The following is a 27,055-nucleotide window of genomic DNA, read 5'->3' on the forward strand; positions in this document are numbered from 1 at the left end:
TGTGATAAGCTTAAACCATGGATATACATTTAAATTATAACAATGGACTCCATGCACCTCTTGAGAGGTTCATGTTGGAGACCTCTCTACAATCACAGGGTTAAACCAGGGACTCCAATATGTACCAGTAATAATGTAGCCACATAGTAAATTCAGTAGGGGAGAGCCTTCGCATGTATGCAATGTGAATGTGTCGTTTAAGCCCATACTTCAGCAATCTTAGCCATACACAGAATCGCTATATGCTGAAGAAATTGATAATTATGAGCAGCTAAAATGTCGACAATGCCATCCGACGGTCAGAAATTATACCATCAGAGACAAATAGCAACAGCTAGCTCACGGGCAGGTGGGGGACAACAATGTCACTCTGGGAAAATGATGTCATCTTTGTAGTTACTGCTTTGACCTTCTACTGCTGTACATTTACATGTACAGTTTTCTACCAGTGGCATTTGTAAAAATTACCAAAGCAACGTGTATGTTGTTTGCAAGGTAATATGACAGCCTGACACGTTATTGGGCTATTTTGTGTTCTTGAGCATCTAAAAGTTAGAATTTTAATAAATTTATTTGAAAAAGATATACATTTAACCTGACAGATTATTACCTTTCACATGCTATTCAACTTATGCTGCATACACTAAGGTTTTAAAATTCTGTTTCTAAAATGCTGAACAAAAACACTGATTGTGAAAAAATAAAATTAAATTTAAAAAAACCACTGCTTGTATTTATTTTTGTAAATATCTTGGGGGAATATGAAATATTTTGAAGTGAGTTTAATTTAAAAGTTACATTCCTTTTAATCTTTTTTATTCCTTGTGAGGCATTTGTTCACAACAAGGAAAGTAACTAAGAAGGATATAACTAATAACTAACTCTTCCTGCAATGACATCCTGTCATCATGGACCCTCTTAAGAGGAAAGCGGGTGAGTGGGCAGGAACAGCAAATGCAATGCTTGTTTCATCAAGTGATACAAAATTCCAAACGGAGCACAGAGCTAGAAAGAGAGAACCTCCCTGATCTGAAAAATATCATGTAAAAAGAAGCAGATCCGGTTTTTAATTTAAAATATGCAAAACAAAACAAAATATGTAGATGGTTACAGAAATGTATGTGAGAAAATATAAAAGGTATCAGAACAATGTATACTACTTGCGACGCTTTTGAGAGGTGACTAACTGTAGTGCTGTTTTAAAAGGAGTTTCAGGAAACACCACAATGAAATGGGCCCCTTCTCAGAAGTGGGAGTTCATTTTATTCTTTACTCTCTATGTTGCTTAAATATCCCAAGACACAATTCACAAGAGTTCCTTGACTGGCAATGGGCTACTGTTAAATCTTGTAGGTCAAAACTTGTGCAGCACACTTAATCTATGAAACACTAAGGCTTGGAAATGTCACTGTAGAAGCTGTACTGTTCCTTTCATGGTTGCACGGTTGACTGGAAGCCGCAGCTTACTGTTTCTGCTTATCATAGCCTGAGTGTTGTAAGGCATACTGGCGTTCCAGAAAACACTAACATTCCAAATTCAGAATACAGTTGCTGGTGAATGACTATCGCTTTCACATCATAAAGTGGAAAAATTGCAAATCAAGCCATCTTACGCTAAACGCTTCCTACCTATGAACAACATAGATTGTTACGTTCAAAGGCAAGGTGAGGTCGTTAAAGGAAGCCCGGAAAGAGGAACACCAAGTGCTTATTTGCTAACTGGTAAGCAAGTTTAATACCAACCACAGCTCACTGGGTTAATATGGTAACAGACAATTTCTAATTGCTTTATTTGCCTTCTGTTAGAATGATCTGGGAGGAGCTCAACCACCTGAATCCATCTGGATTTCTCAATGACTCATGTAAATTGCTCAATGATTGATAACCACAGCATGACTGGTAAACAGAAATTGATTGCAGCACAGCATCCTACTTCCAGCAAATTCAAGCTCACCTAACATGCACTTGCATGCTGCCTTTGAACAGGCTGTAACACATGCATAGTCCAAGATCTCTTTTGAAGTAACAAACTCAAGTTGACAATCTAGATCCTTTGGCATAATCCAAAAACTACAAGCTGAGCTAAAATGAAGTTAAAATTGTCCATAAACTAAACACAGACAAGAGAATGCTAACAAAACAGAAGTTTCTAATGACAAATATTTATGTCCTTTTACAACACATTTTAGATTTTTTTTTCACAAATCTCTGATGGAGAGGACTTTTAACATCAACGGGTGTCATCATCTTCACTTTCTAGGCTGCTGTAGACAGTCTAAAATTGCTGTTCAAGGTGAGATCTTATTTTTTATTTGAATAGAACCATTTATCCATCAAGTGCTCACCATATCTTCATTAACACTCATTTTATTCAGTTCTCACCATCGACTTGAATCATATCTTTCTACTCTCATTTGCTACCACTGGTTCTTTAACATAGAAACAAAGGATCGGAGATGTATAATTTATCCAATGGTTGAGTTAGGTGACAAGGTTTGCTGGCATAACTCAAAATTAGCCTGGTGGTCAGTTTTTCACGGGAACCCTTTTCATTCCCATGATCTAAATTGACACGTGAACTAGTTTCTGTGGCATTAGTCACTCACTGTGCCATTCAGTACTCCTATCTCATATCTATACTCCCTGTACTATATCCAGTCTTAGTGGTTCAAGCTTCTGGAACTTTTTCTAGTACCAGAAGTCATTCCATCAATAAAAAACAGAAATATTTTTCTCCAATTCCATCCACTCAGACTTGCTTGGCTTTTTGAATATACCAAACTGATTTCTGTTTCTGCATCATATTCTTGAGACTACTAAAGCTAGCATGCATCCATGGAAACTGCCAGGCACTCGTGATCTGATGCTGATGGAGGTCTCCTTTAACACCCTTAGTTTTACTTAGGCTCAGTATTTCTATGCAGGTGAACCGCAGCAAACAGCATCAGGCACGGGACAAATGGGGTACAATCTCAGAAGCTTCTTGCTAGATAAAGGAGTGAGAAAAACACACACACTATGTGCAGCATAGTGTGTGTGTGTGTATGTGTGTGTGTGTGTGTGTGTGTGTGTAGTTATTAACCTTCACTTTGATGTCTAAGAAACCCTGGTAAACTTGACCCTTTCTACTTGATTCTACTACAGAGGTGTCTGTCATAGCCCTTTGGTCTCTAGTAGTATATCCTGTTTTGTTCTCCATTTTCCATTCTACAAATTGCTACTGACAGATATTTTTTTTAATTATTATTATTTATTTTTTGCTGTTTGTGGTGGTGGTTTTTACAGTCTTCAAAAAGTGACAGTCTGGCAAGCGTGAAGATTAACAAGACTTTGTTATCTTTAGACTGTGTTTGTTTGACTTTGTTAGTCATTTAAAACAAAATGTTAGTCTCTCTTACTAATGAGAGAGAAAAGTTTTTATAGTTGTTTTTTTTTAATGTCAAGGCAGTTTTGTTGCAATAAAAATACTTATTGAAAGAAAGACAAAGGAAGAAAGAAAGAAAAAGAAAGAAAGAAAGAAAGAAAGAAAGAAAGAAAGAAAGAAAGAAAGAAAGAAAGAAAGAAAGAAAGAAAAAGAAGAAGAAGAAGAGAGAGAGAGAGAGAGAAAAGAAATTGCTTATTTTAAAACACCTCCATCTGAGGCTGGAGAGATGGATCACTGCTGCTCTTGCAGAGCCCAAATTTGGTTCCCAGCACCCATCTCAGGTAGTTCATAAGCACCAGGATGAACTTCAGCTTCAACAAAACTCTCTTCTGGCCTCCACAGACACCTTCATTCTCTTTGTATACACTACAACACACACACACATACACACTATACCCCCCCATTTCACTATATATACACCACACTACAACACACACCACCGACACAACCTTTAAATAAAGACTACCTATGTGTGTTCAGGAAGAGTATTGCAGAGGCAGTCATGATGTATTCCTTTCTTGTTTTCAAACATTTTTGAGCATGCCTTCTGAGCCTGAAGGATATGTCTACCAGGGATGTAACATTCAGAGTACCTAAACTCTTGTTGGAAGGGCACATAAGATGGTTGCTGGCCAAACCCTAAGGCCAAAACCTTCTTGATAACAAGCTATGTCAGACAAAAAGGAAACACTCTATTGTTGATATTTTATGATAATTGAAGTATCAAATTCAACTAAGGGACAATGAAGAAAGGTGGGAAAAGATGGCTGAATATATAGTACAGCATAACTTAAGCTTGCAATCAAAAGAGCAGCAGATGAAAAAAATGAGACGTCCCTTCAGCTGAGTGATGGCAGAAGAGCATGGATCAGCCTCCATGTTCTCAAGGAGACCAACTGTGGTCAAGCACCAATGCTTTGCTCAAAGACATGGATCCAACCAGAAAGGATAGAAAGGCCATGGCCAGTTGGTTACTCTCGCCAAAATTCTGCAATTATGCTAACAGAACCTCAAGGGGGAAAAAAAAAAGTGTTCCTTTTTTACTAATAGGGCCAACTGGTTGTAATAGTACAGGCTGCCGTTACTTGTTATATTTCACATAAACTAAAGCGTTTATATTCATCCTTTTATATGCCCACAGGTACACATGTGCTGGCATGTGCATGGAGGTCAGACCCATTCTGTCTTCCCACTGTGGCTTCAAGAGATTGACCTCAGACTGTCAGGCTTGTGCAGCAAGTACTTTTGCCTCCGAAGCCCTAAAACCTTTAGAAATCTTCAGTGTATATTGATGATGATAAATTTCCCTTTCACATTTGCTTCGGGACCCCAGCATTTGAAAAGGATACGCTGCTCTGGATGGAGGGGAAATAACCAGCCATCCTTGTTGCACCATACTTTACAATAAAGACAGGAACCGTTTTTCTTCACATCTTATCACTGTACCACTCCACTGCTATTAACTATCGCATTTAAAAAACTGGAATGATTTCATTTTTTTTTTTACTACTGATGATACATGTTCAAAACTTGTACAAAACTTTAATTATTCAAAGATGTTACAAATAACTTCTAAAATATGCCCTGACATGCAATAATTATTAAAAGAAAAATCCTACTTAAAATCCCCCACTCTTGTGAATGCTCTAGCTCAAATTTAATTCGTCTTTTTGATGAAAAATTGCTGCTTTTCCAGGATGTTGCTTGTAATGCTAATGCTGTTGTTACTTTTAGCTGATCACACACACAAACAGACACACATACACACACACTGCACAGACATACACACACATACACAGAGACACGCCACAAACACATATATAGACACACACCACACATGCATATATACATACATACCTATGTATGATATTTTATGACAACATATCTATCCTTTGACAGTGACCTTGGTGATATTTATTGCAAAGGGTAGGAAACCAACTTACTCATAGGCTTCTGTCTCACTAGGCCTTTAAACAATCATATTTTTGGAATGTTAGATTCATTAATTCTATTCTCAAAATAAGTAAAACAAAGTCATTGTTAGGATGATGCTGTTTGTGTCTCGTGTTAATTTACATATAAGGAAGCTTTAATATAATGCAATCTGTCACTGTTCTGCCATGGATTCTTCTTTTAACATCTTTATTGAACCAATTATATCTTGTCATTTTTATTCTTTCATCAATCTTCATTCAATACTTGTGTATTATAATAAAATTTACATTTTCCAAAATTTAACAAATTACTGTTGTTCTGGTCATTGAGTAGTCAACATAAGATATCTGTATTTATGTGTTACTTTCATATACTGTGCTCAAACTAATTTAGTTCCTACCGTATTAGTTACTTTGATGTTGCTGTGATAAAATACCATGACCAGACAGACCAGAGAAAGGAAAGCTTATTTTGGCTTACAGCTCCAGAAAGACAGAACCCACAAAGACAGGAACAGAATGGCAACAGGCAGGTATGGCAGCCAGAGCAGGAAGCTGACTGGTCACATCTCAACCACACATAGGCAAGCAGAGAGCAAGCTAGAAGTGGTGGCATGGCTATAAATACTCAAATACCCCAGTGATGTAATTCCTCCAGCAAGGGTGCACCACCTAAAGATTCCATAACCTCCCCAAACAGGGCCACCATCTGGAAACCCAGAGTTCAACTACGGGAGCCTATCGGGGACATTTCTCATTCAAACTATAACTGCTCCTTTAAATTTCTATTTTAGTGGGGGGAGGGCGAAGAAGATCACTGTATTAGTTATAGCATTTTAGCATGTTTTTATACCCAGAAATGGAAAATTCTTAAACTATCCCTTTTTTTTTTTCCCAAAATGGTTTCTTTCTCAAGCCATTCATTCTTCCATTTCAATAGCAAACTTTTACCCAAATTCTCTTTTGGGTTGCAAATTAAGTTATTTTAAATTCGTAAGTAAATATGGGGTAGATAAATTTTACACAACACTTATTCTTCTTATCCAGGAAAGCGATATAAACGTTGCTCACTGCTGATCTTGTTTTATGCTTCTCATTCTACTTTTACTCTTTTCATTTGATTCTTACATATTTTCTATAGGGCTATACATGGGTATATATTATTGTTATAAATCAGATTGTTATATCTATAGCTATTGTTTTATCTATACTTGTCTGTTTATTATGGAAAAGTAAACTGACTTATACAGTTATCTTCTCTATTCCTAAGTTACTGTGTTCTTTTATTTTGATACTCATTATTTTGACATCTTTTCCCAAATAATTATAACTTTTCAAAGTTACGACTTCTAAGAAACAGCAATGTACAGTATTTAAGACTAAAGACTCATGGGTTAAACCTCATGAGTAGTAATTCACTTTTGCTACTTATTGTCTGTGTGAACGAGGCCAAGCTGTTTAGCTTCTCTGGTGCCCAGTTACCAAGTCTGTAAAACAAAAAGGACTGCCACTAATACCACCTAGAAGTTAAAATTTAAAATGTAACATAAAAACAAAAAAAAAAATGTAACATATATTGTAAAGAATTTAAAGTAGTTCTTAACACAGATGATAATTATTTCTCTTTCTATTTTATCTATCAGAATTTATAAAGTGAATTTAAGTTCAGGTGATCAAATGTGTTACAATCAACCCTTAGAGGTTTTCCTGATTTATTGGGAATATTGTGTGTGTGTGTGTGTGTGTGTGTGTGTGTTTGTGTGTTTGTGTGTGTGTGTGTGTGTGTTTTAAATAGCTTTTACTGTCTAAACTTTCTAAGTGGTATACACATTATTTTCTTAAAATAAACATTTGGAATCTGTTAGAAAATCAAAAGTGTAGGTATTATCTTTTCATCTATAACTATAAAATTATGCAAAAAAAATTTCCAACTTTGAAAACTATTACATTCCAGTTATACATATACTAACTGTATTTTTTCTTTTGTTGATTTCTGATTTCTTTGCCTAATATTTTTAATTTTTTGCTCTCATTAATTTTTGAGAGGGTTGAGAAATTAGTGTTTTCCTATAAAAATGAATGTGTGAAATGTGTTATTTCTGTCACAGAGTTCAATGAGTAGAGAAATATTATTCCCGCCTAAGAGCGTATATTTCAGCAGTGGAGAATAAATGTCTGATGAGAGTGAGATGCTATGATCATTTAAAGTCAGAATTCTAGCTTTTGCTGTCCACATTGGCCAAGGACATAGGTTTAACAGAAGACAGAATTAGACTCATATCCAACTTCACCACCCACTGGCTAAATATGTGCAGTTGGCCAGCAGGCCAGCCTTCATCCTGGAAAGGAACAACCCTCTTCACCTCCTCCCAGAGCTTTTGGGGAGAATTCACTGGTTTCTATTGATAAATCCTGAGCATTCAGCCCACCCTACTGACCCGGTAATTTCTTTATGTATCATTTCTAGTTCTCCTCAAGTGCAAAACAAGTACTTATGATTTTATTATTTTTCTGCAGTGTAGAGACTAGAATGGCTGTAGTAGAAATAAATGTTTTTCACAAAATTATTTTACTGAAATCACTTGCTTATAAAAAGTAAATGTCAATGAAGATACTATTCTTCACTGACAAGTTTAAACATTGAAATTACAATGAAAATGTTCCAATAAGACCTGGAACCCATTAGCAGTATCTCAATCTCACTGGGTGAAAAGAAAGTGCACACTGGTCTCCAGAAGCCCAGGCAAAGGGCCTGAGAACCTGTTCTTTCGAGGATCTGAGAACAGGAGAACACTTCAGCCCAGGCTGAGGACTTTCCCATGCCCTCCTACATCATCTAAACTGTAAATGGAAGAATTAATTTCTCACTCCAGATGGCAGAACACAGAACTAAAGGTCAGAGTGGCCTCAAGGCAAATTCCACCATTATAAAATGCAATTAAGACTGAAATACAGAGGTGGCCTAAATTGTCAACATACCTATCAAATGCATGTCTTAAATGTGTGCGTATATATCTACATATTGAGATACTTATACGTAAATGGTTTAAAAATAGTGTTTTTCTGATTCCTCAAAATGCTTTATTTTGAGCTGTATGCCCACCTGTCGACACTATCAAGAATATTTTCTTGAAAATAGTTGTGCAATCCTACCATTTCTGAGGCTAAGGCCAAAGCCTGAGATAAATGTTCAAGATCAGCCTAGGCTATATAGCAAGACCCTCTCTCAACAAAACAAAACACAATTGACATGAATTGCTTTTGGTGGTCCTTCAGAAAATTATTTCCAAGGAGAGTAATAATTGATATACTGACATTCTCTCCAGAGTTAAAGGCTAGAATTTTAAAAGATTTTAATGGGCCATTGGCTGTCACTGAGTCAATTTAAAGAGGCACCACTAAGAAGAATAGAAATATCAAAACATGTTCTTTCTCTACTACCCTCAGACTCCCAGGAGACACCAAATGGCAATTTATATCTCTGATATTCAAGCGATATCTCTAGTATTGCTCACTATTAATTTATCACTAGAAATGGTTGATAGGACAATACTGAGTAAATTTTCTAAACTGAAGCCACATCACTACCCTTTTTCTTCAGTGTCCTCTGGCTTTAAAGCACTAAAGACATGTTTGGTGACACCCTCAATCCAAGGATCAATGGGACAAAAAGTTTACCTACCTTTGTATTTCTTGCCTGAATGTGGTCTTGGTGACTTTATGGTTTCCTGCCTCCCTGGATTTATCTTGAGTTGTTTTCAGTATATCCTGACCCCTGAAGGTAAAAAAAAAAAAAAGGAAAAATTATAAAGATAAATGTCTCTAGTTCTTTATCCATTATTGAAATGAACAAGTAGTTTTTTTTAAACAAAAATGTCATTTAAAAGGACAAAATACCTTGAAATTTTTCTGTTTCTCTAAGACTAGGAGAACAAATTTCTTAAGCAAGCAGTTGTCTGTTTCATATATATGTAAATAATAAATAATATGACTATATTATACATATGCAATATGTATAATCATATACCTTCTAAGCAACCGTTTTTTGTATTTTTTTTCTCAAACTGTGTAAGAGCTTCCTAAACAGTTAAAACAAAAACACGTTTTTCATCACCATTTCTATGTCAAATCAATTGTCTAGATGAATGGCAGCCTTTCTAAACCGTGCGATTGAAAAACACAATATATTCCTACAGCAGTTGTCTTTGAATCCCAGTGCCAAGGAGCAAGGCCATTGTTTTTCTCAATCACATCACACAATATTGGAATTCCTAGAGAAAAAAAATCCAATAAAACTGAGCTTACGCATAATGCCTCGGTGTCCAGTGTTAAGCTGGAGGTTTTCAATGAACAGGCCAGACGACCTACTTGCACAATTTTTCCATTTGTATTCTTTCAGGTTTTCTACATAAAATGGCACCATTTTAGATCTAGTAAAGCACAAAAGAACCCCATTATTTTCATGTCCATACTTTGGTAATAGGTGTGGCTACAACTGACCCGTGGGTAAATATGTTCACCTCACTTGAACATTCTACATATGTGAACAGACATAGGATAAATAGTCCTTGTCCCAGATGAAAAAAATAAAACAAAATAAAACAATGCTTTGTTTTATGGAGATCATCTGGTTGCTGTTCTTCTAAACCTAGGACTGGTGTGGTCAATGCTCTTCTGCTCGTCCAACTCTAATAGAGTTAATCATACCAGGAGAGAGCCCAGTCTTATGCTATCAATTTAGAGACCAGCGCTGTCTTCTTTCTTCTCTTGCCTACCTTGTTACTCAGTCACCGAGTGGCTGTGGTTCCAGTCTCATGTTCTTTAGTTCACTAATTCAATTGCATTTATTCTGTATTTATCATACAGTCTGGCCACTCCCTCCTCACACACTTTTTTCCCACGTCATCATTCCCTGCAGAGATTATGACAACCCTATAAGACTTTCCTCTTCTGACTCATCCTCCACAAACTCTTCAGGTCAATAAAGCAATAAAACTTTTTCTTTGTTATGGATAGTTCAGACTCCACTTCTGACAGAGCCTTGAATTATCGCACACCATCCACAGGACTGAGTCTTGGTCTGTGGAACATTGGTCTGAATCTTCAGAAGAAACATTGGCTCAGCAGAGAAACATTGACTTCTAAAGTTGGAACTCAATCCTCTTCAGAAATCTGATGAGTTTCAACATTTTTATCAATTCTTAATATTTATGTACTATATAAATATTAAAAGAAAACTCAAAAAAGTATCCCAAATACTGTGAGAAAATGATGTTGAATCAAGTACTTGACTCCCCAGGGCCTCTTGACTAGATTAGAATTAGCTTGCTAGTCTTTCTCCGATGTAAATATTTGCTTGGCTAAATAATATTAACAAAGAACATTACATATTCCATGTCACACAATGAAAAATGACTTCCCTTTGGGCCAGGAGACATACCTTACAATCAAACCTGAAGGACAGAAAAACCACAATCAAAATATTTGTGTATGAATTCCTGCTGCCATTGCTACATACCCTTCCCCGAGTTTATATTCAATTCAATTTACAATTCTGTAAAAGGCATGTATGCCTATAGTATATAAGTTACCATCTTTGATGATAAGGTCAGACACTTACTGATAACAAACAGCCCCATGCCCATGAGGGAGGTTCAGACCCTGTCAGGATATACTGCTCCTCCCAAAGGGAGTTGACCTACCACTACTTTAAAACTCCATGGAGGATGTGGCACCAAGAGGCCCCTGGTTGCTCAGCAACAATGCTTTATGACTGCTCCAAAGGGACTGCTAGGTAACAGTCCTTTTGCCCCAGCTGTTTGCAAGAGCACTCCAGCTCAGTGGCTCGCAAGTGGTCCAGGTTCCCAGGAACAATCCTAGGGGCCCATGGTTCTATGACTAGTTATATAATACACACATGCCTCTCAGGAAGCTCTCCACTGTTGCTAAATAAAAATCAGGGCAGGGTTAGTTTTCAGCGTGAAGGGTTTTTTGAGTGTATCCTTGATTTAAACTCTATCCCTGGAGAGTTACAGGGTCTGTCAGAAAAACTAAAGCAACTGAAGCAAAATGTAGAACAAAAAGTCTAAGTACTGAAATAAATAATAAATGAGCCAATATGTATTAAGTCACATTTAAAGTATGCCTTGTAAAGTTTTCACTGTTTCAAAGAACTTAACCATTTATCTACTTTCTGTTCATAGAAAAGTCAGTAGACAATTAAATCACAATGTCCATGGAAAACTATGCCTAACTTATCTGAAACTTGTGATTCCAATATTTGGGAGGCTGAGGAAGACATATTGTAGGAGACTAGCTGTGGCTACATAGTAAGATTCTCAGGAAGAAAGAAGAAAGGAAAGGGGAGAAAATAAAAGGAAGAAAAAGAGCAAGAGAAATCAAGGACAGAAATTTTAATTTTACATAATATTTGAGTACACAACTCTTATTTCAGCATAGAAACTTCTATGCAAAACTTTCACTTCTCTATGTATAGTTAAACTCACATTCAGACGTTCTGTCTCAGAGTTACCTTAGTTTCACACACTACAATGCAACAAACCCAAATGAATCATACTTTTCCATATCTGACCTACACCTTGAAGGTCATGAGTTCTGCCCTGTCCTCATTCCCCTCAATGTCCTGAGACTCTTCAGTAGAGAAGGAGGAATGCATGGAGAGGGACAGGAACCCTTAGCCATGTCACCACAGTAGAAATGGAATTCCATTACTCATCTAATTCAAAGCCTTCAATCTAGGCCAAGCATATATAGCATGACACATGAAGCACTTCTAATTCTATTTCCTGTTCCACTTCTAGCCCCTGTCCCATACAGCACACCTCCATTATGCTGAATGAATCACAGTTCCTCCAACACACCTTGTGCGTCATATCTCTTTCATTTTCCCAGAACACACTCCTCCTTACATGAAAAAACACTGGTTATCTTTTAAGATCTGGCAATAAGGTCAACCTCCTCAGAGTAACTGGCCCTGATTTCAACATAACTGATAAAGACAGCTGGTCATGTCCATACTTGATCACAGTTGCTATGGTGACTTTAGTCACATTGTTTTGACGTTGTTTACCTTCCCATTAATCCTTTGCTCTGCAACAGCTCAGACCATGCCCAACTTGATCTCCTTGAGGCCTGACCTAGGCCTTAGAATTAAGGAGGTGACCATGGTGTAATGTACTGTTGATAAGAAAACAGTATTTCTGGGGAAAAGTGTGAAATATATAAAGACTGGGCACCTTTTACTGTCTTTGGCTTTTTCTGTCTCCCAAGTGGCCACCAACACACAATGTAATTTGCCAAAAACTAAAACAAACCTTCATCTCCTGATGCCTCTTTAAACTATAATGAATGCCTTTAAACCAACTCATCAGCTATCTCTTGAGTGACATAGTCTTTACAGTCTGGTTACCTGTGTTTTCTTTTCTTTTTTTTTTTCTTTTCCTTGCGGCACTAACCCAATTCTTTGGAAAATTAGACAAGCATTCTACCACTGAATCCCAACACCCAAAGGAGCTACATATTCAGGAACCAATCACTAATATTGATCTAGATCCCATCTCAAAAGCATAACTTTTCATACTAACCAGCAATTGGGTTTTGCTTGTTTTGGTTTTGAGATGGGGTCTTATATAGCCCGGGCTGGCTTCAGATTTATTACATGGCTGAGAATGAACTTGAGTTTCTGGTCACTGACTTGCGTCACCACATCTGGCTTATGTGGTTGTGCTCTGGATTGAACCTAAATTGTTCTAACTATAAAACCTCCTTTAAAAAAAGTCCCAAGTCAGCATTTACTCAACATCTGCCTGTTTCAAGATACTAGTTGAAAAATTAAATAGGACCATGAGAAAATAATTCACAAAAGCCCATGAATCCAGGCCTCAATCACCATATCACGCAACCATTCTTCTTCTCCATTACCCTGAACTAGAGGTATGCATAAGCCTTATTCCCATGAGTTTATTAATTGCCACAGAAACTTAGGTCCATATCTATGCTTGTGCAACTCTCTTGCCAAAAAACTAAAAGCACTTTAATGCTAGGAGCAGTGCCATTATCTGTCTTGAGCACAAACTCTGAAGATAAGAAATCCTAATTCCTAGCCTGCCTGTGCTGACACACATGGAGAGAAATCTTAATGTGTTGAACTGACCAGTTACATGCCCTGCTGAACCTGTGTATCTTCAATTAGGACCCAGTGCTGTTAGAAACACTTGCAAGATCACTGGTATATGGAGGTATATGGAATCACCAGCGCATGATTAATGTTGAGCATCTACACAATTCTGCTTGATTCTGTATAGCATAAATTACACATAAAAATGAAATAGATATGCTTATAAATTAGAATAATATATATATAAACATTTTAAGATGTATATGAAATTTCAAAGAAAAAAAAACAACACCTTACCTCTAGATTTAGTTATTCCTCTAGAATTTTGGATCTTTAATGAAAAAAAATGAGAAGGCTTCATCTTTGGAACCCACTCCTAGATCGTGTTAAACTGGGGAGATTTCTTTACTTTCACCACACAGACACAGTCACATGGACCCCCTTCCTCCTCTTCCTTGGAGCAAATGACAGTCACCATTTTTTTTAAAGATTTATTTATTTATTTTATGTATACGAGTGCTCTGCTTTCATGCACACCAGAATCATACCCCATTAGAGATGGTTGTGAGCCACCATGTGGTTTCTGGGAATTGAACTCAGGACCTCTTGAAGAACAAGCCAGTGCTCTTAACCGCTGAGCTAACTCTCCAGCTCCCGACAGTCACCATTTTAAATGCAGAAAGTGATCTACTTTAGACATACCATCATCTGGGGATTGCAGGTTAAACTTCACAATATCTTCTTAACATTTTGAGGTCACTATTTTTTCTTTCTCCCCCGTTAGTCCTCAATCTGCATGTACCTTACAGACCCAGCCCAAACTCTTAGAGCATAAAACAGACCTTCATACTAACATAATAGTCACAGAGAGTGGAGGTGTATTAGGTACTAGAAAAAGTGATGACAAGCGAATGCTGTTGTCTCCATGACACACTTACACTGAGAGGGCAAAAGTGAGAGATTTCTAGAAAATAAAAGGAGAAATAAGTAGCAGAGCTGAGTTCTGAACCCAGGTTGACTAAAACTTACTCTTTAGGCACTGCTTTTTTTTGCACGGCCACTTGATGTTACTAATCTCTACCTGATCAGCAATAGACCAGAACTCTCTTATTTTACAGATTCTGCCAATGACCATTTTCTTCTACAATATATGAATATAAATATCATAAAATTTTATATAATTTTATTAATGATATATACATATATTCAGTCTGATCTATTTGTACAACTCACAACCATTTATAACCCCAGTTTCAGGGAATCCAGTGTCCTCTTCCGGTTCCCATGGGCACCAGCCATGAACATGGTAATATGCATGATTTACATGTATACATATATCAGATTGAATATATATGTACCATGTGGAGTATATATAGACTATATATATATGCATATATGTCAGTCTAAATACAAATATGTCAGACTAAATATATATGCGTATATGCATATGTGGAAGAAAAGACATTTTATAATTATAATATTTATATCCATATATGATAGAAGGAGTATATAAGTATGTATATATTGATATGTATATAGAGACTATATATTTGTGCATATATATTAGACTGGATATATATATCAGAATATAGAGAGACTATATATATTAACATTAGACACAAATTTAAACAGCAAGTTTCAGTCTGATATATATGTATACATACAAAGTATGTACACATATACAAACTGAAATTTATCAGATTAAAATTTAGTGCTTAAATTTGTGGCTAGTATCAATGACTACTGTATTTTATTAATGATATATACATATATATTTCACTCTTAGATTTGATCACATATGAACAACCTGTTCAAATGGATTTGGGTTCACAAAAATGCAGTTTCATTAACATAAGCCACAAATTGAAACACAAAGTCTTCATTCTGGTATTTAAAGCCCTCCACTGCACCCTCAATCTCCACGTCTACTCTTAACCTTCTCTGGGTCCTGAATATTCATAGCTCTCCCTTATCCTTTTCTGCATCTGTCCTTTTGTTCCCACTACCTTCTAATTCAAGATTCTTTTTTTCCATTCATGGAATTTTCTTCAGTGCTTAAAGGACCACCTCAACTGCTACATCATCTGTACAGTTCTTCTGATTTGCTTCCAGTTTATCTTTCTTGTCTTTGAAGGCTCTGAAGTGCCTCAACGCTTTCTGTTCCTTTCCAAGGTGGACAGTTAGATTTATTAGATTCGATCACCTGCCATGAGCAGACAGAATTCTCAGCACCCTGTGGAGAAGGCAGAGACTCACTTGCTCCCATTTACATACATCACTAACAAACAGACAGATATGCCTGCATCCAAGAGGATAATTTTAAGTATGTATTTGTTTAAGTTTAGTTAGGCTTTTACCTCAAAAGACAGATGTACTAAGTTCCAAAGTTCATTAAATTTTTAAATAAAACACACTTTAAGATGTTCTTTGTTTTTGTTTACTTGTCTGGATGTTTTGCCTGAAAATATGTTTGTGTACCATGTGCATGACTGGTGCCCATGGGAGCTGGAAAATGATACAGAATTCCCTGAAACTGGAGTTATAAATGGTTGTGAGCTGCCATGTGGGCACTTTGGAGTCAAATGCAGATCCTCTGGAAGAGCAGCAAGTGCTCTTAACAACTGACTCATCTCTCCAGAACAAAATAAATGTTGTGTATGATCATTCTCAGAGATGAGCATGAAAGAGAATGTGTACATGCAGCATTAAAACATAGAATTATAACAAGGAAATCATGAAATTTGCAGGCAAATGGTGGGATCTAGAAAAGATCATCCTGAGTGAGGTATTCCTGAAGCAGAAAGACACACATGGTATATACTCACTCATAAGTGGATATTAGACCTATAAGATAGGATAAACATACTAAAATCTGTACACCTAAAGAAGCTAAGCAAGAAGGAGGACCCTGGGTAAGATGATCAATCCTCACTCAGAATGACAAACGGGATGGACTTCGGAAGAGGGAGAAAACAGGCAACAGGACAGGAGCTCAACACAGAGGGCCGCTGAAAGACTTTACCCAGCAAAGTATCAAAGGAAATGCTGAGACTCTTAGCCAAACTGTGGGCAGAGTGCAGAGTGTCTTATGAAAGAAGGAGGAGATAGGAAGACCTGGAAGATACAGGAGCTCCATAAGGAGAGCAACAGATCAAAAACTTCTGGGCACAGGAGTCTTTTCTGAGACTGGTACTCCAACCAAGGACCATGCATGGAGATAACCTAGAACCCCTAGAACCCCTGCACAGAGGTAGCCCATGGCAGCTCAGTGTCCAAGTGGAATTTTCTAGTAATGGGAACAGAGACTGTCTATGACATGAACTCAGTGGCTGGCTCTTTGATCACTTGACCCTGAGGGGGGAGCAGCCTTACCAGGCCACAGAGGAAGACAATGCAGCCAGTCCTGATGAGACCTGATAAACTAAGGTCAGAGGGAAAGGGAGGAGGACCTCCCTTATCAGTGGACTTGGGGAGGAGCATGGGAGGAGGTGAGGGAGGAAGGGTGGGATTGGGAGGGGCTGAGTGTGGGGGCTACAGCTGGGATACAAAGTGAATAAACTGTAATTTATAAAAATATAAATAAATTTTAAAGGAGTGAAAAAACAGAATTATAAGCTCTTTTTACAATAGTATCAGCAGCTTTATGTACTTATTTTATGATGAACAATTGAACTCAATTTCTTCATATTTGTATAATTATGTGGAGGAAAAACTGAAGTCTCAAAAAATAAGAGATTTGTCTACTACCACATGACTAACTAAAAGCAGAGATGGCAACACAAGCCTTTTAATTTGTTGCTTAATGATTTTTGAGGTATTATCTCCAAAATCTTTTGTCCATATTTTCTTTAGGTGTTAGCCATAGATATATAATTATATAAAGGAGAAAGATTCTATTTCACACTTATTGTTTCTCTTCAATTTGTTACTTCAATACTGACTATATCTAATAAAACCCATTAATGATAATTAAAGATGATCATGCTGAACAAGATTTATTTCTACAAAGCTTACTTATTTTGCAACCTAAAATGCAAAGAATATAGCAGAACAGCAAGACATCAAAAATTAGTGCTACTCAGTCCAAATAGATGTCAACACATTTGTTAATCATATTCATGGTTTTCACACATAAAACAGCCTTTGGAACCAGACCCTGTTTTGCACCTCTGGTTTCATGTTAAGCCATCCTTCCTTAGGTTAGAAGATGGCTGTAATTTTCTTTCCTCATTATCTCTGTTAAGCAGTTTTCCTTTTCTGCTCATGCTCTGCCAGACTCACTTGTTTCCAAGACAGTGAGACCAAAAGCAGATTAATCAAAGTTTCACAAGCCCCTAATCATAGCCACTTGTTCAAGGTGGCGTGAGTCACACCTTCCCAGAAAGCTTGATACATTTTCTCCAACACAGCAGTTGCTTCAAAGATGGGCTTATGGTACATCCTGATTGAACATGAGACAGGCACTAAAACCCTAGGTAGGGATATGCTTTGGAAATTAGTTACAGAAAAATTGGAGGCTTTTTTTTTTTCTGAGTAAAGCTTGATAATTAAGAAAAGTCATTTGGTTTCTTGCAAAATATTTGAATTCTGCATCAGGTTGTGACTGAAAGCTTGAGTATTCAAGTTTATAAATCTCATAAACATCTCTTGTCCCTTTATGATAACTTGTCACATATTTTCCATTATGGTTAATAATTCAACCATCTCCATTCACAAAATATGTGAGGGGTTGTAGAAAAGAAATGTCTCATACTATAGATAAAGTGTCAGCGTACAGCTTTAAAGGGAAAATGAAGACACATGATTCAAAAAATAAATGTCTACTTTCAAAATCATGGACATTTAAGTCAAACTAGAACCCTAAACACAGACTTATAAAGGTCAGACAAGTTCTGCTGGGATTTATTAGAAGTTTAACATTCTTTAGCTAACATCTACCCTATCACAGAGAGCTTCCCGAGATCTATAGAAAAGGGAACCTGTTCCTCTCTTTCCTTGAAAGCTTTTCCCATTCTCCTCCAGGCAAATGAGTGAAAGCCAATGTTCACCCTTCAAAGGGTAAAGACATGTCTAATTTCCCTATTGTTGAGTCCACATCGGACTCTGAGATGATTGGTTTATCCTACAGCAAGACTGTAGGATAATGGCCAGGAAAGGCTACAGTAGATAGAGTACTCACATGATTATACTACCTTTCTGTAGTCATCCTTATAACTGACACTAAGAATAAGCTGAGTGTGTCGCACACTTAGACTTTTAGAATGGCCAGTGTGATAGATCAGCTATCATTTTCCATTCAGTTCAGTTTCCAGTGGACCAAGGATTTGGATTTATGCATCAATCAAAATGGGCTCTGATACTTTTTATTAAAGGGCTGGACAGAGGGACTAGGGAGATGCCACAGTGGGTAAAACGCTTGCTGAGCAAGCAAGCACAAGGACATACATTTAGATGCCCAGAACGCACATAAAATCTTGGAGTTTGCTGGTCTGTGACCCCAGAACTGCATAGGGCAGAGACAGACCTCTCCCAGTGGCTCCCTGACCCACTAGTCTAGCTGAAATGACAATCTCCAACGACAGTGAGAGACCCTGCCTCAAAAGACAGAAACAATAAAGGCAGGCACTGACATTGACCTCTGTTCTCTACCTGCACATGCACGAATGGGTGATTGCACATACCCACACATACATGTACACACACCCATATACCACATGTGTGAATAAAAGACTGAACAACCATTCTTCACTTATTCATCTAGAAAACATAGCTATACTAACAGTTCCATGGGTTGAAAATAAGTGAGGCACTTGAACATATCTAGTCTGAGAATAATTTCCCTTTCCTTAACATAGCCATTTCCGTGGAAAATGTATAATAATGCTTTTTTAAACTTCTATTTCAGGTCAAAGAGCATACAACATGTTTGTCCTTAATGTAAACCCCTCCTTTAGAAAACAGTCCCATGACTTATCTTTTCTAGACTCACAGCCACTCCCACAAATGGGTTCTTGAAACATTGACTGAGAATGATTTAGACTCTAACATCTAGGCGTTGACTCTAGCATCTAGAGACACTAACTTTCTCCACTGTCACCCTCAGAGGAGTACTCAGCATTGTGACATATGTCCTTGCCTCCTGTGTATTCTTCCTCACAATCACAAAGCCATCTGTCTTACCTGTCTTCTTGTCAAATCAAACGCTCTTTTAACCATCCCCCTGCCATTACTCTTACAACTCGGACCTGTGAGTGTACATACATCCTGAAGTTCTGACTGACTTGGTGCCGTAACAAGTCTTTTTCCAGCTTTTCCTGGGCTCCCAAGGGCACTCTCTATTCCTTTACTCCTGCATGCTTACCATAGGAGGTCTCATCAGACCCTCTCCTACATACCAACACCAACTAAGTGCTTATCGCCCAAGCTTCCATACACCGGGCTCTTACATATCTCATCTCTGATTTATCTTTTATATGTAAGGTAGGCCCTCATTTTTCCATAATGTCATATTCTGAGGTTCTGAGAATGATGAAGAAATGAAGGAGATATAATCCATAATATTCCTCAGTTCTGCTCCCATTCTCAAGTTGTCGCTTCCATAAATTATGCCAGCTTGCAACCCCACTCCAAGAACCCTCGATGCATTCAGCCTTTTGTACTTACATAACTCAGCTACCATCAGGCTGATAGTTTTTATTTTCAGCCTCTAATATTTCTGGCATCAGAATATTATCTAATCTTCCTAATTTGGATAACTTTATTAATGGTTAGAAATATTTGTTTGAACCACCACACAATCTATCTACCTACCCAAGACTTGTAAGAGTGAAAAACACACATAACTTCCTGATTCCTAGAACGTATGAAAGGCTTCAGTGAGTTGGTTTTTTATTTTCTGTCTAACTTTTCACTTCTGTGCACAGTTCTGCTTCTGTTCCTCGGCATAGAGAAGGGTGACAGACATCCCTCTTCAAGGACAGAGGAACTGAGAGGCAAAGTGGTTTTGCCTTTTGTAACTTCTTCTTTGGGGTTGATAGACGTCTTACAAACCATCAGAGTGTAACGAAAATTCATCCTGTCTGTAACATGGCTGTTTCATTATATTTGAAAGACCTCTTTGGGAAAGGCAAGCAAGGGGTGTTATTTCATCATTTTGAGTTTAATATTACACTTTGCTCCAGAGGCTACACAATAAAAGTGTTTACTTTCATTAAAAAAAAATAACAAACACAATAAAGTAATATAATTGCTTGAGCTATAAATCACTCCCATTTACACATGTGTATCTATGGAAACAGAGAGAGACAGAGAAATTGAGAGACAAATTGTTTTCTTTTCTCCATGAGACAGTAAGCTCAGCGCATGAAAATTAATATAAAAGTAAGCAGGTTGGTGAAGGAAGAATACAAGCACATGAAGGAAGAATGTGGGACTTGCTTTATTTCTGAGGCTGTTGAACTGGGCCTCAGTTGCTCCTTTTATTTTATTCCCGAAATGAACACCTTCAGTAGCCCATGTGGAACACCCCACACAGAGGTGATGCTTCTTTTCTTCAGCAGAGCAATGTTAGAACTTCTAAGGAAGTGGGGAGTGAGTGGGGAGGATCCTAGGAGGCCTTCTATCTGTCCATCTTGTAGTCAGAGGCTCCAGCTGCTGCTCCAGCAAACAGGTGTCAACAGTGTCCTGACTCCACGCTGTTTGCAGCATCTCTGTACCCTTGGTCCCCTTCCCTGCCTGAAAATTTCTGCTGCCTCCTGTTCAGGAACAGAGTCAAATCTGAATCCAGTACATTCTTTATCTCAACATCTCACCTCCACCAAAAACAAAAAACAAAAACAAAAACAAAACAAAACAAAAAAAAACCTTTCCTGAACACTGTCATATTAAGACTTCAAGTGACTCAGAGACACAAATGCACATTTTCTATGAAGTCCACAGCAATCACCCTACCTGGGCAGATGCACACAGTTGCCAGTAGCCATTGAGAGCTGAAAAAAAAAAATGCTTCCCTCACTTGAGTAAAAAGCAGAAACTCTCGTTTCTCAAAATCAGTTCTACTTCTAGTGAGAAGAAAAATAATAACCACTTTGGGTTCTGCAGGTGTGACCTAGAACTTTTCTTGTGAAATAACATTAACTGACAATGACACAGAAAAGCTGTATACAGAGTATGTGATAATGCATGAGACCAACAGGATTTAGAAAAGCATGCATCGATAGGAAAGGTTTTAAAAGGAAGCCTTTAGTCTTTAACTTATTCCCAATATGTGGTTTTTATAGATGTAATTACTGAATCAGGAGGCTTTTGCTTTTCCGCCTGCATTAGGAGATGATTACTTAGTATTTGCATGATACTTTAGATAAGGAGGCTTCTTTTATTGTAGACTCCATCAATTGTTTTGACATTCAAAAGGAATCTTTTTTTTTCCTTAGCCCAAGCTTTGCACTAAACAAAATGGAAAACGACCAAATTTACTGTCAAACCACACAAGTTTGGCTGTTAGAAACATCTGAAAGTGCACATTTCAAATGGATCTCTGTCTCATTTTAAATGCAAATTCAGTCTTGATTAAGCCTGCTTTGCTTTCGTTTGCTTAAAATAAACCATTAAGCAAGAAATATTAGTGAAAATGTAACGTTTTTCAGAGTCGTTTGCTGTACTTGAGCTTTAACATTGAAAGAAAACTTCCTCAGTGTGTGCCTCTATCGTCTGTTTGTCTGTCCACATATCTATCATTTATTATCTGTTTATCTCTCATTCACTCACACCACACACATACACACACACACACTAAAAGCTCTAGAACTTTCTACATTTTTGTACATACAAAACTTTTACTAAAATTCATTCTACTAAACAAATGAGTTCCTTAAAAAGAGAGACATAGTTTTAATATGTAACCAAGAAATTTCATGGTTTAATATCTACTGAAAAGAAAAGAAAATATTAGCTCACAAAGACTTACATGTGAATGTTCTTAGCATTGGCATTCATAACAGCCCAAATTGACAATGATACGGAACCAGGAAGATGGTTCTGTGGTTAAAAGCTTTTGCCATCCAGCCTGAACATGGGAGTTTGGTCCTTGGACCCAAATGGTAGAAGAAATGAACTTATTTTCCCACGTTGTCCTCTAACCTTCGTATGCATGCTATGGACACACTTGGACACACACAAACACAAACACTATAAATAGACATATAATTAAAAGCATAACTGCTACCTTAAATGGGGCCTAGAACCTGGAGCTGAGTAGGTCATAGGCCCTAGAAGACAACCTCCTACTATTATTATCCTGAAAGGACATAGTGTCGGACCAAGACCTGAAAGCTTATAGCATAGACAAGTGCATCTCTCAGTCCTCGTCACAGAAGCTTCTTTTTGCAGAGGTGATTAGCCCCCCATACACAACTCATCCACAGGTAGAAAATAAAAGACTTTGACTAAATTTCTCAGAACTTAATGGAACATGCGTATCACACCCTCTCCTCTCAAGGCTCAGAGATAAATCACTAAAGAGGACTGAAAGGATTGTAAGAGCCGGAGGCAGTGATGATTACACGAAAGCAGGAAAGCAGTATGTTCTGGTTATAACAGGATAGTTGCACATAAACTCATAGTAGCTGTGACGGCATGCGCAAGATCTCTACAAGATCAAACCTGACAAAAGTCCAGCACGAATGGAGAGATGGTCATGAAGCCTTACCCTTAGCTGTAAAGCTATTGGTGACTGACAATGGGAGAGGAGGAGTTGATTTTCTTAAGAGAATGTGCTCTGAAGGCTACCCACGCTCCATTACCTGGTCTCACAGCCATGCCATACATATGCAGTGAGTGGGCTCAGTGAGTTTGAAAAAAGAACATGTGAAATTGCGAAGGAATAGCAGGTAGAAGGATAGAAATTGGAGTGAAGTGATAGAAAGCTGGATTCAGCCAACCCACATTATATGCATTTATAAAATCCTCTAATAAATGACTATAAATTATAAATAAAAAGTCCAAATGCACATCAACCGAAAAATGGAAAAAATATGGTATGTCCACACAATGGAAGATTATTCAGCAGTTAAAAAGGACTAAAACACTGATGCCTACTCCAGTACAGACATACCACAAAATCATACTGCGGGCAAAGCCAGAAACCAAATAACAGATAGTATACTGCTTATTTGAAACGTTTAAAGAAAGAAAGCCTGCAGAAACTGAAAACTAGATTCACAATTTCCTGGAGTTGAGAACAGAAGACCACAAATAGGCATGATGGCTCTTACAAATTGCTGAGGATTAAAACCAGACCATAATAATTATCATGCATCTTGGTGAAAGTTCTAAAATTCATTGATAGGAGGTGGCTTTCTAAAAATCGTTCGCCTTCAGACAGGGCAATGTTTATGATGTATGAATTAACAACCTATATCTCAATTTATTTTTAAATCTATAATGCATAGTGCATAGAAATTTAAATAACTGTAAGACTGTTAGAAAAATAAATTGATCCATCATTAACTTAAACATACGCTTACGTTGACTAAAGAGGAGGGGGAAATTCTTTAACAAGAATGGAATTTGGCACTTCTTAAAATATTCTACATTGAGTAATCAACCCTCAACCCCCCAGAAAGTCATAGACCAAAGGGGGGGGAAGGGAGTAAATTACTAAAACTATTCTCTGGGCCTTTTTTCCCCCCAAAATTGGATATTTGTTTAAAACTGAATCAGTTGAACTTGCCAAACGCTTTTTTTTTTTTTTTTTGGGAAAATAAGCTCCCTTGACAGGCACTGACTAGTGTCTGGCTGTCACAGGACACAGCGTTCTGGGGGGCGCAATCATTGCCATCACGGGGTTGTTCTCACAGTTTTCACTTTGAAACAAACAAACAAACTCTGAGCTTTCCTTTAAAGTCAAGGAAGTCTTTTTTTTTTTAACACGTCGGGGGTGGATGAATGCGGGAAGACACACTGTGAAGCCTATAGATGGATTTTTAAAGGTTACTGTAGACAAAGAGAAAAGCAAGCCTCGTTAGTTTTTCAGTGTCCAGCCACTGCTCGGAGTGCTTCGTTTTGGTTTGTCTTTCCTGACTGAACATGTGTCTAAGTGGTCATGAGCGTCTAGTGTCCACCTGCTGCTCTGGCAGACTCCAGCTGCTACACTCTACCACTTTAAGTGGTTCCCTGGGGCCCAGCACCTGCTCCTCCTAGGGGCCCTTTTCTGAATCAGGAATGCGCTCTGATACTATCTCTGAGAAGATGGAATGCCACTATCACCTCAGCCTCACTGAAGAAAAGAACTGAGTTGTGGGATCCTGGACGTTCATAAGACTGGGTCACCCTTTCCAGAAGACACTTTCAGGAAAACCCCCAAAAGGCTGCGGTAACGGCATCCAGGACCAGCCTGGACTGGGGTGCCTTTAGTCCCTCAGACTCGGGACCCCCTGGCATTTGAGTCCCTCCTTTTTTATCAGCTAGGATCCTAGCAGCAGGGAGAGTATGACACGGCTCCAGGGCACCCAGGAGGTCTCTGGTTTCCTCACAGGAACACTTTATCAAGGAATGGGGGAAAACCGGTAAGGTGAGGTGACTTGGCTAAAGCCACAGCTCTGGACCCTTAGAGCGGGTTGGAACTCAGACCCCTTTGGCGCTGGTGAAGCAAGCCAAGCGGGGAGCTTGGAAAATGAGGCCGGAGGAAAACGACGTGGCGTTGATGGCGTGACCAGGGAAAGGCTCAACAACTTACAACCGGGGGTCAAGGGAGTCCACTTACAGTGCCCAGCAGGCAAAAGCCGGTGATTCGCCCTCGCGGGCTCACCTGCTTTCGGTCCCCCAGCTTCAGGTGGAAGGAGGGGGTGTGCTCTGAATTCCCCCTCGGCGGCGTGAGCAGACAGGGTGGTAAAACAGCAAAGTTGCACTTACATCTTCGCTCGCTCAGTCTCCCCGACTCCCCGGGTCCTTTCCCTCCATTCTCTCTCTCTCTCTCTCTCTCTCTCTCTCTCTCTCTCTCTCTCTCTCTCTCTCTCTCTCTCTCTCTCCCTCTCTCCCTCTCTCTCTCTCTCTCTCTCCATCCGCTCGCGGTCCGCGCGGTACATACCAGCTGCGCGCAGGGGATGCGGGCGGCCCCCGGGCCGGGTCCCTCGCGGTGCCTCCTGCCGGCCTCTCTGCGGCAAGGGGCTGCGAAGCGGCTCGAGCTCGCCGCCGCCTCTGCCGTGGGACGCGGTGGCGTGCGAGCGCTCTGCTGAGGTCGTGGTGGCGGTGTGTGGGGCGGAGGGAGCGGCTCGGTCCCGCCCCCGGGAGCTGAGCTCCTCTCCGCAGGACCAGCCCCTCCTCCGAGCAGAACCCGCCACCGTCGAGCCCCTAGGGGACAGGCGCAACAGCGGCTCTTGCCTCCCTGCGTCCTAAGGGGAAAGCTCTTTCTGTGCAAGTCCGCGGAAAGCCTGAGTCAGTCCGTCTCCCCGCCACACACACACACACACGCCTCCCCCGGGTTCGGTTGAGAATTTGCTGGAGAAAGCTGAGGGGAACTTTCGCACCTCCCCTGCTGACTGTTTGGTTGCTGTCATCCTTCCCTCGGGTAGCTGTGCATTTCCAGGGCTTGGGCTCCTGGTGTCAGGAGGTGGCACCTTATCTAACAAGGGGTGTTTGGAGAAAGTACCTCTGTCTGCACCTGGAAGCTGGGCGTTCGCGGTTCTCGGCGGATTCTTTGAGCACACTAGAGTCTCACACCGCACAGAACACTTTTTGTGTGTGTGCAATGAAAAGCAGAAATCGGTGTGTATCAAGCTTCGCTTTTTAGACTCTCGGTCTAAGGAAAATGGTTCTTACTATTAAGCGTCGTCAAACCCTTTAAACGATGGAGGAAATGGAAGACGACGCTGCTGACAGGAGGTGGCTTCTCCCAGAAGTCCCAGTGGCCTCCAATGTCTTGGATCTGTCACCAGAATTCCTAGACTTCTCAGCTCTGTGCTGCTCAATTACCTTGCTTCTGGCTTCCAGAAATTTCAGGTCTCAGTTACCGCTTGCCTGCTGACTTCTTCCAAATGGTCCTTCTTACAGAGAGACCGCAACGCATTAAAACAGAAGCCGCTAAAGCTCCTCATTTAACACGTCTGCAAAGCGTACGATGGTTAGACTCTGTAAGTTATTCAGTATCTGTAACCCCACCGTGCAGTACTTGTAGACAACAGACCAGAACTCAACAAAGTTAGACCCTGCGCGCGTAAGATGAAACAGGAAAACCCAAAGCTTGGCCTACGAGATGACTTAAAGGGGAAAGGGGCTTACTGCCAAACCTGGTGAGTTGAGTTTGATTTCCGGGACCTGAATGGTGGCAGGAGAAAGCCAACTCCCCCAAATTGTAGTCTGGCTTACCCTTGTTCCTCACGCACATGAACGTACTCACCAGTGCACATGCATATATTTGATTTAAAAGTTTAAGAGAGGGCTCGAAGAGATGGCTCCGCAGTAAAGAGCTCTGCTGCCCTGGCAGAGGACCAGTGTCACATTCCCAGCACCCATGTTGTATATGGCAACTGGCTGAAACTTCAGCCCCAAAGGTTTTGTCGCCCT

At 39.1% G+C, this 27,055-nt stretch overlaps 1 protein-coding gene across 11 annotated transcripts in view; it reads right to left on the reverse strand.

Annotated features, from left to right (window-relative positions):
- Pkib (cAMP-dependent protein kinase inhibitor beta) overlaps positions 1-25,937 on the reverse strand; it is a 102,241-nt gene extending 76,304 nt beyond the window's left edge. For 6 of the 11 annotated variants that reach the window (XM_060373244.1, XM_060373233.1, XM_060373241.1 and 3 more), the window contains exons 1-2: positions 25,581-25,937; positions 9,041-9,133 (exon numbers count right to left, since the gene is read on the reverse strand). The gene's annotated coding sequence lies outside the window, so the exon portion shown is untranslated. Of the gene's footprint in view, positions 1-9,040; positions 9,134-9,663; positions 9,789-25,580 lie in introns of all 11 variants that reach the window. The other 5 variants (XM_060373236.1, XM_060373235.1, XM_060373237.1 and 2 more) reach the window with 3 other exon arrangements.
- Between the last annotated feature and the right edge of the window lie 1,118 nt (positions 25,938-27,055).

This window comes from Meriones unguiculatus, chromosome 20, assembly GCF_030254825.1.
Source record: "Meriones unguiculatus strain TT.TT164.6M chromosome 20, Bangor_MerUng_6.1, whole genome shotgun sequence".
In the NCBI taxonomy this organism is placed as follows: domain Eukaryota; kingdom Metazoa; phylum Chordata; class Mammalia; order Rodentia; family Muridae; genus Meriones; species Meriones unguiculatus.